The sequence below is a fragment of the Aquarana catesbeiana genome, linkage group LG02, assembly GCF_042186555.1.
Source record: "Aquarana catesbeiana isolate 2022-GZ linkage group LG02, ASM4218655v1, whole genome shotgun sequence".
NCBI classification, from domain to species: Eukaryota; Metazoa; Chordata; class Amphibia; order Anura; family Ranidae; genus Aquarana; species Aquarana catesbeiana.
Window position 1 is genome coordinate 814,365,847 of NC_133325.1, and position 10,222 is coordinate 814,376,068.

The 10,222-nt window shown below is 48.4% G+C and overlaps 1 protein-coding gene and 1 long non-coding RNA gene across 2 annotated transcripts in view; both read left to right on the forward strand.

The window, feature by feature from the left end:
• LOC141129553 (uncharacterized) overlaps positions 1–10,203 on the forward strand; it is a 31,190-nt gene extending 20,987 nt beyond the window's left edge. The window contains exons 3-4 of the long non-coding RNA XR_012241842.1: positions 1,416–1,593; positions 9,730–10,203. This is a non-coding gene — a long non-coding RNA (uncharacterized lncRNA). The remainder of the gene's footprint in view (positions 1–1,415; positions 1,594–9,729) is intronic.
• LOC141129552 (myoferlin-like) overlaps positions 1–10,222 on the forward strand; it is a 644,669-nt gene that overhangs the window by 583,520 nt on the left and 50,927 nt on the right. The window lies entirely within an intron of this gene.

A 10,222-nucleotide genomic window follows, 5' to 3' on the forward strand; every position in this document is an offset into this window, starting at 1 on the left:
CGCTTATAAGACCGCTGCGCAAATACGGTGCAAAAAAAAGTATTGCAATGACCGCCATTGTATTCTCTAGGGTGTTAGAAGAAAAACCATATATAATGTTTGGGGGTTCTAAGTAATTTTCTAGCAGAAAAACCTGTTTTAAACATGTAAACACCTAAAATCCAAAACGAGGCTGGTCCTTAAGTGGTTAAGGAACTGGGACGGAGACGCAAAGTGCCTGGAATCAAGGGTCTGGATACCCAGCAGGGCAAAGAGAAGCTTGTGGTGGTGGAGGACAAACCTGCACCTAACAAGAGGTCTCCCGTGGTCCATTCTGATATCCCAAAGGATCACTACGGATGCAAGTTCCTGGGGATGGGGGGCCCACCTCAGCAACGCAGTGGCACAAGGAAAGTGGTCCTCGAGGGAAGCAAGGGCTTCATCCAATCAGAGAGAGCTGCTAGCAGTTCAGAGAGCCTTGCAGTCATTTCAGACGGAAATCAAGGGTCACAATCTCCAAATTCTATCCGACAATATCGCGACAGTCGCGTACCTCAACAAACAGGGAGGCACGAGGAGCCAGATACTTCAATCTATTGCCCAGGAGATTTTATCATGGGCAGAAGGGAATTTAGCTTCAATTACAGCGGTGCACCTGAAGGGGACACAAAATTGTCTGGCGGATTATTTCAGCCGCCACCGGATAGATCGAGACAACAGATGGGGATGTCCCGAAACTGATCTGTTCGCAAATCAGAACAACCGCAAGACACAGATTTTAATATATCCTTAACATGCAGTAAAAGAGCTTTAAAGCACACTCTCACTGACCACTGGAGATGCAGGAGTCATGGATTCATTTATCCCCAATTTTCACAGGTGAAGCAATGATGATGTTGTAGTTCTTCTATAAAAGTTTCACTTAACTTGCTCTCCCCTCCTGGCAGTGACCCAACAGCCTTGCAGCCTTCTAATCCCTGATGTATGTGTGTTCTGGAAGAGAGAACAAAGTGCTAATAGCCCTAACTTGGATCACCTCAGTGTTTCTCCTGTGAACTTTAAAGATGAACTTCTCCATTATGCCTGCAACTAGCATTTCAGAAGGTGGCCAGCAATGGCAGCCCACACATTCTTCTAACGCTGGTTATACGTGGATCCAAATTTGGTTGGTTTAGCAGGGACCAGCCCAATTTTGATCCATCTTTGGTTGTTCTGGTTTGGGGAAGCTGATCTTATGAACAGGCTTGGAAGATTGTTTTTCATCAGCAGGGGAGTTCTTGCTAGTAGAATATACTAGGGATCCACCTCACTTGTGTGGATAGTTGAATCCAATCAGTTTTTGTTTTGATCAGTCCACTCACTGAGTTCCCTGCTGTTTGTAATGTAATAACCTGAATAAAGTTCTTTATTTCTGATGTCCTCTTTCCTCCTTCCAGAAATATCAGCGCCGCGTCAAGTTTGGATGTTGTGGTGTTTTCCATTCTGCCACCATGATCGAAGACATTGCTGGCCCCATCCAGTTTGAAGTTAGCATGGGAAATTATGGGAACAAATTGGACAGCACACGCAAACCCCTGGCATCTACAACACAATACAGCTGCCCAATTTATGATGGTATTTCTATTTTTCATATATACATTATATGTCTGCTCTGTGAGTGCACACACCCTTCAGGAACACTAGAAGTATATGGTCTCTCCTGGATACACATGGATTGGTTGGTTCAGCAGAGACCAGACAAATTTTGATCTTTCTGTAGCCCTGCTTATTGGACAGAAGTTGATCAGTAGATCGACTTCAGTAGAACAGGGCTGCTGGAAGATGTTACTTTTGACCAGTCGCTGCAGCTAATTGATAATGCTGATCAGAAGAGGATTTTCAACCATCAGAATACAAGAGCACAGAGGGGAGGATTTCTCCATTTGCCTCCAATGTGTGAATGGGGGAATCCTGCCAGCTAAAAGAAAGTGTGTCCAGCTTGAAGGGTAACTCCACTTTCCTGGGGAAAAAATAATCTCGTGTATAGAATTGGGACACAAGTCATATTGTAATTATGTTATTATACCTTTCCTTTTCATCTGCAGCTGCTTTAATTTTCTGTAAATGAAATATGGCCAACAGGAGGCGCTCTGTACTCAGAATGTGTACACAATGCCTCCCAGAAATGTTCTGCTTGTGTGATTGGCTGACTGATTTTCCCAGAAGTCTGCACTAAGATACAAGTCAGATTTCTGACATTCTCTGCAATGAATGTACTTTTTGGTGAGATACTCCCAATGGGAATCCTATCTAAAGGGATGCAGACACTGCCACTTTCATTTATTAGAGCCCTGCAAGTGCAGCAACTGATTGATAATTATGAAACCATTCCCATTAGATTCACATGTTCGGAAAGATGAATTGCTTCTCTGGTTGGCTATCCTGCTCGGTGCTGCCCACCAGTTCAATGGGGCAGTGTTGCGGGTGGCATCACATGATGGTGATGATTACGCCTTTCACCATAGAGTAGTGTAGCTTCATCAGGATGTTGGGCAATTCGCTGGCTGTTCCTTTTGTTAGCGGTTCTGCCATGATTAAGCCCCTCACTGTCTTCTTAAAGGAACAGCTTCTTGTGTAAACCTTTGTTACACAGTCTTAGAATTTTGCTGATTTCTGTCTTCCAAGCCACCGCTTTCTAGACTAAGGTTTGCCATACATTATACAATTTTTTTTGTACAATTTTCCTTTAAATTTACCAAAATCATCTAATATGGGGTCAAATGTAAAGACTTAAATATTGTATGCATTTAGGCCGGCCCTTCCACTACATAGTTGAAGTTAAATATAGAGGAAATTGGATTAAAAAAATTGTATAATGTATGGCCAGCTTAAGACGGAACCAACACAATCCAGGATTTCAGGAGATATTTTAAAGTGATTATAAAGGTTTAAAAGTAAATAAACATGTTATATGTACCTGCTCTGTGTAATGATTATGCACAGAACAGGCCCAAACCTTCTCTTCTGGGCTCCCTTGCCAGTGCTGCTGGATACTCCTGCCTTTTGAGTGCCTCTATAGCAAGCCACTTGGTACGGTGGCACTCATGCAGGATCGCTTCCAAGCCTCTTAGTATGGTGGCACTCATGCAGGCTCGCTTCCAGGCCGCATGGTATGGTGGCACTCGTGCAGGCTCGCTTCCAAGCCGCTTGGTATGGTGGCAGTCATGGAGGCTCGCTTCCAAGCCGCTTGGGATGGTGGCACTCATGCAGGCTCGCCTCCAAGCCGCTTGGTATGGTGGCACTCATGCAGGCTCGCTTCCAAGCCGCTTGGTATGGTGGCACTCATGCAGGCTCGCTTCCAAGCCGCTTGGTATGGTGGCACTCATGCAGGATCGCTTCCAAGCCAATTGGTATGGTGGCACTCATGGAGGCTCGCTTCCAAGCCGCTTGGTATGGTGGCACTCATGGAGGCTCATTTCCAAGCCGCTTGGTATGGTGGCACTCATGCAGGCTCGCTTCCAAGCCGCTTGGTATGGTGGCACTCATGAAGGATTGCTTCCAAGCCACTTGGTACGGTGGCACTCATGCAGGCTCGCTTCCAAGCCGCTTGGTATGGTGGCACTCATGCAGGATCGCTTCCAAGCCAATTGGTATGGTGGCACTCATGGAGGCTCGCTTCCAAGCCGCTTGGTATCGTGGCACTCATGGAGGCTCATTTCCAAGCCGCTTGGTATGGTGGCACTCATGCAGGCTCGCTTCCAAGCCGCTTGGTATGGTGGCACTCGTGAAGGATTGCTTCCAAGCCACTTGGTACGGTGGCACTCATGCAGGCTCGCTTCCAAGCCGCTTGGTATGGTGGCCCTCATGCAGGCTCGCTTCCAAGCCGCTTGGTATCGTGGCACTCATGGAGGATCGCTTCCAAGCCGCTTGGTATGGTGGCACTCATGCAGGCTCGCTTCCAAGCCGCTTGGTATGGTGGCACTCATGGAGGATCGCTTCCAAGCCGCTTGGTATGGTGGCACTCATGCAGGCTCGCTTCCAAGCCGCTTGGTATGGTGGCACTCATGCAGGCTCGCTTCCAAGCCTCATTGTGCTTCAATTGACAGTGTGGCTTGGCCTTGCCCCCTGATCTCTAATCACACTATTTGGTTGACACCATCAGGGGCCAGTGGCTCCATTTGCTCTCACTTAGTGCAGTAAGAAGAGAGAGAATGAGTAGCTTTGCTGCTCTTAGCCACAATGCGCGATCAACATCGGGCAGAGGATGCATTAAAGCGGAGTTCCACCCAAAAATGGAACTTGTGTTTTTCCGAATCTTCCACCCCTCCGATGTCACATTTGACACCTTTCAGGGGGGAGGAGGGAGCAGATATCTGTAATGCCAGTATTTGCTCCCACTTCCAGGCATTGGTCGCTGCGGTGACCTACGCCATGTCCGGCGCCTACTCCGTCGTCTCCCGAACCCCCCCGCCCCCCCCCCCCCCGCTGTCTTCTGGGAGATACACAGGTCCCTGAAAACAGCAGGGACCAGTGGGATCGCGCAGCACAACTCGCACATGTGCAGTAGGGAACCAGGAAGTGAACTTTCTGACTCCCTTACCGAAGATGTCGGTGCCTCCACCCAAGAGCTGAGGAACAGATCGGCTTCGGGTGCCGACATCGCGGGCGCCCAGGACAGGGAAGTCTCCATATATTAGAAGTCGGCAGCTGCAGTATTTGTAGCTGATGACTTTTATTTTTTTTTTGGCAGAACTCCGCTTTAAGGACAAAAAAAACCTTTAGCCTTTTCAACCACTTTAACTGAGGAATGAAATCAATTCACCTTCTACAGTGGAACCTCGGATTACGAGTATAATCCATTCCAGGAGATGCTCGTAATCCAAAGTATTCGCATATCAAAGACAGTTTCCCCATAGAAGTCAATGGAAACTGAAATAATTCGTTCCACATTGACTTCAATGGGATGCAATACTGCATGTGATGTGAATGAGGCCTCACTAATCGATCCGTGACTTCTCCCCCTCTCTGCCAATCCCTTCACTGTCTTCTCCTCCCCCACCGTATAAAATTCAAAATACTAACCACAACGTACAAGGCCATCCACAACATCGCCCCCATCTACATCACCGACCTCATCTACATCACCGACCTCATCTACATCACCGACCTCATCTACATCACCGACCTCATCTACATCACCGACCCCATCTACATCACCGACCCCATCCACATCACCGACCCCATCCACATCACCGACCCCATCCACATCACCGACCTCATCCACATCACCGACCTCATCCACATCACCGACCCCATCCACATCACCGACCCCATCCACATCACCGACCTCATCCACATCACCGACCCCATCCACATCACCGACCTCATCCACATCACCGACCTCATCCACATCACCGACCCCATCCACATCACCGACCCCATCCACATCACCGACCCCATCCACATCACGGACCCCATCCACATCACGGACCCCATCCACATCACGGACCCCATCCACATCACGGACCCCATCCACATCACGGACCCCATCCACATCACGGACCCCATCCACATCCCGGACCCCATCCACATCCCCGACCCCATCCACATCCCCGACCCCATCCACATCCCCGACCCCATCCACATCCCCGACCCCATCCACATCCCCGACCCCATCCACATCCCCGACCCCATCCACATCCCCGACCCCATCCACATCCCCGACCCCATCCACATCCCCGACCCCATCCACATCCCCGACCCCATCCACATCCCCGACCCCATCCACATCCCCGACCCCATCCACATCCCCGACCCCATCCACATCCCCGACCCCATCCACATCACCGACCCCATCCACATCACCGACCCCATCTGCAGATATCGGAAAAATCGTCCCCTCCGCTCCTCCCAGGACCTCCTGCTCCCTATCTCCCTTGTTACCTCCTCTCATGCTCGCCTTCGGGACTTCTCCAGAGCTTCTTCCATCCTCTGGAACTCCCTGCCCCGGTATATCCGATCAGCCCCTAACCCTGTCCACCTTCAGGACTTCTTCAGAGCCTCTCCCATCCTCTGGAACTCCCTGCCCCGGTATATCCGATCAGCCCCTAACCTGCCCCCCTTCAGGACTTCTCCAGAGACTCTCCCATCCTCTGGAACTCCCTACCGCAGTGTGTCTGATCAGCCCCTAACCTGTCCACCTTCAGGACTTCTCCAGAGACTCTTCCATCCTCTGGAACTCCCTGCCCCAGTGTGTCTGATCAGCCCCTAACCCTGTCTGCCTTTAGGCGATCCTTGAAAATGTACTTATTCAGGGAAGCCTATCCCACCCCCACATAAGAACTGTACCCGAGTAACCTCAATCATCCCCCCGTAGCTTTTACCTTTTGTAACCCCCCCCCTTTTAGACTGTAAGCTCCATTGTCCGGACCTACCTATTCCTTCTGCATTGAACTGTAATTGTGCTTCCCCCTCAGAATTGTAAAGTGCTGCACAAACTGTTGGCGCCGTATAAATTGTGTATAAGAATAATATAAATGGTCTTTTTCTTTATACATGTCCACCTTTCCATCTTTTATTACTTCTCAATGGGAAAATTTTTTAATTTCTTTGCAGAAATCCACTATTAGTGCCTTAGGTTTGTATCGCTTCCCTTTCTTGATTATAAAAATACTATGGCTAGTCATGTTTGCTCCTTGCACATTATATATGTATGCAGGCCTGCTGTTAGCCTGTACAGGGTCCTGTGATTTCTTTCTGACAAGTCTCACTCCCTGAAAATATTGAAATGTATGTTTTTTCCAAAAATAAAATAAAATCAATATAGCAGACACAAACGCAGCTTACAAAATTTCTGCTGAATCTAAAAGATACAAAGTATATTGTATAGATGTAGTTCTTTGTGTGTGAATAGATTTTTGGGGTCAGTCACATGTGTGCTGTGGTCTGTACAGTGTGAATAGGGCTGTGTGCAGGCATGTTATGCTCTGGAGAGGCAGCAGCTGTATGAACACAACTACAGACCCTAATTTGAGCAGTGTTTGGGTGTAGGTGTACGACCCCCCGTGTACATTCCTGGCCACTCACCCACACCTGCGCTTCACTCATCTCTCACTTCTGAGAAAGAAATGAAGGGCGCAGATTTCCCAATCCTCTTTACAACCTCAGCCGCACTGCAGATGAATGAACAGGGAGTGCTCTGTACAGAGGTTCCTGTCCATTCATAAGATGAAGCATTATAAATAGTTTATTATGCTTCAATTATAAATAAATGGAGTCCGTGACTGTTCATTCAGAAAAGGAAGGTGCTGGTAAATGACATATTTCTGGCCCCTTCTCCCTCTCTCCATCCTGCAGCAGTGTGGGAGGGGAACACAGGGGCCCTGGGAGGGGGGATCCTGGAAAGAAGGGGTCAACCAATCCCCATTAGAGTAAAAGCCAGCAGCACTGTGGGGGGAGGGGGGAGAGAGTGGGGGCTGGCCAGCAGGGGGGCTGCAATCTCCTGTATGACCCCCCTGTTGTTGCAGAGCCATTTAGTGTCTTGCTTCAAATAATGGACCTCCCCCATTGCAATGATCACCCCTCCTGCATTCCCCCTGCTGAACTGATGGGGGCTCCACTGAAAGTAGGAGAATAATATCATTCGTATGGAGAATTAGTAGCCATTTTGTTCCTTGCAGTATGCAGACTTTTGTGGTTGTAGGTGAGAGAAGCTCATATTTTATAGAATGACATGTATGTTCCTGTCAGGAACCAGAAACCAGGCAGAGAAAGAAAGTACATGTAAAATCGCCCCTTTAGGCTGGCTTCACATATGTGCATATTTGATGCGCTTTTCACAGCATCCAATTCACATGTGAGTGTGACTGGCTCCCAATGAAGCTGCTTCACACATGTCTGAGGTGGCCACAATGTGCTTTCCAAAAGGGTCCTGTGTGTTTTTGGGTCTGGTCCCAAGAATTTGTACCTGAATCGCACCTAAACCAGTGAGCAGAAATGCATCGGACCCCAGGCTGGAAACCACGACGCACATACGTGAACCCAGCAAAATAACAGTTCAGGAGTGTAGTCAAAAACAAGCCAGGGTCTGGATTCCAGAGCCGGTAATCAGATGAGCCGGGGTCAGGAAACCAGAAGTCAGTGTTGTGAGGAGCAAAAACCAGGAATAGGAAGGGAAACCAATGTTGGCTTCCTGGTCCTTTAAAAAGTTTTAGGTGTTGGGAGGTGGGGCGGTGTTTATGGTCATGTGACCTTTGTGATTGCCTGCCACGGTGGTCACATGATCAGTAAGCTCCAGATCCCAAGCAGGGATAGGGAGCTTTTGGTTTTTCCAATATTGCACACAAATATAATATGCGGTCGTTCGGCTTTCAGCACCAAGAGGTTAAAGTTGTTTTGGGGAAAGTTCCACTTTAAGTTTCTGAATGATACATTAACCACTTCCTGCCTGGTCAATAACATATTGACATCCGGGAAGTGGTTCTGTTATCCTGACTGGGCAGCATATGACGTCCAGCAGGATAACAATGCTGGCCTGCGCCGATCGTGGCCTCTCAAGTCTGACACACCGCATCTCCGATCGTGATGAGGAGCCTCTGTCAGAGGCTTCTTACCACGTGATCAGCTGTGACCAATCACAGCTGATCATCGCGTGAACCAGGAAGTGCCGGTAAATGTCATTCCTCGGTTCACGCTGACAGGGAGAGCCGATCGCTGGCACAACATTGATTATCAGCACAACCCCCTCAGATGTGCCAATCACATGCCAATAAGTGCCCAGCAGTGTCCCCATAATAAAAGACTGACAGTGCCCACCACAGTGCCCAGCAGTGTCCCCATAATAAAAGACATAGTGCCCACCACAGTGCCCAGCAGAGTCCCCCATAATAAAAGACTGCCAGTGCCCACCACAGTGCACAGCAGTGTCTCCATAATAAAAGACTGATAGTGCCCCCCACAGTGCCCACCACAGTGCACAGCAGTGTCTCCATAATAAAAGACTGACCAGTGCCCAGCAGTGTCTCCATAATAAAAGACTGATAGTGCCCCCCACAGTGCCCATCACAGTGCACAGCAGTGTCTCCATAATAAAAGACTGATAGTGCCCCCCACAGTGCCCATCACAGTGCCCAGCAGTGTCTCCATAATAAAAGACTGATAGTGCCCACCACAGTGCCCAGCAGTGTCTCCATAATAAAAGACTGATAGTGCCCCCCCACAGTGCCCATCACAGTGCCCAGCAGTGTCCCCATAATAAAAGACTGACAGTGCCCAGCAGTGTCCCCATAATAAAAGACTGACAGTGCTCACCACAGTGCCCAGCAGTGTCCCCATAATAAAAGACTGACAGTGCTCACCACAGTGCCCAGCAGTAACACCTGTCAGTAACAAATCAGTACCTCATCATTAGTGCTGCCCATCAGTGCTGCCTGTCAGTGCCCATCAATTCTACATATCAGAGCCTCCTCATCAGCGCCCGTCAGTGAAGGAGAAACATTTTATGACAAACTGAAAAAAACTTTTTTTTTTTTCAAAAATGTTTGGTATTTTTTTAGTTTGTTTAGCAAAAAATAACCCCCCCCCCCCCAGAGGTGATCAAATACCACTAAAAGAAAGTTCTATTTGTGGGAAGAAAATTACAAAAATGTCATCTGGGTACAGTGTTACAGCTGAAAATTGGCCTGGGCACTAAGGGGTGAAAGTGGCCGGTATTGAAGTAGTTAAATTGATTGTTGGAGCGTATATGTGATTTTTGTGATTGCCCCTGTTTAGGACACCTTTGCCATCCATGGAAGGGATATCTGTGGTCACTGAACTGGACATTAAGCTGAATGAGTTAAGGAATGAATTGGATGGGGCTGCAGAGAAGGCAATCATGGAAGGATGGGAGAGAGAGAGAGAGAGAGAGATAGCAGTGGCAACAGTACAGGATCTTTTGAAGAGGACTGAAAAACAAAAGTCAGGAGGTCAGTATGCTTGGTACATTTCCAGAAATGATGTCTCCATCAGCTTATGTAAAGCTGGCAATACGTAGATTGAAACTTAGCTGCTTCAGCAGGAACCGGCCTAAGATCCATGTATGGTCCTTCCTTTTCAGGAGATGTCAGTCTATTGATTGACTTCTAATGAAACAAATTTATTGGTATGTTTTTGCCAGAGCGCTGAGCGGGACTGGCGGCTTCGTCATGACTCAGCCTTTCAAATGGTCAGAACCCACAAGTGTAGAGAGAAGAGGGGGTGAAGATGGAATCCCCCCGGCAGTGAC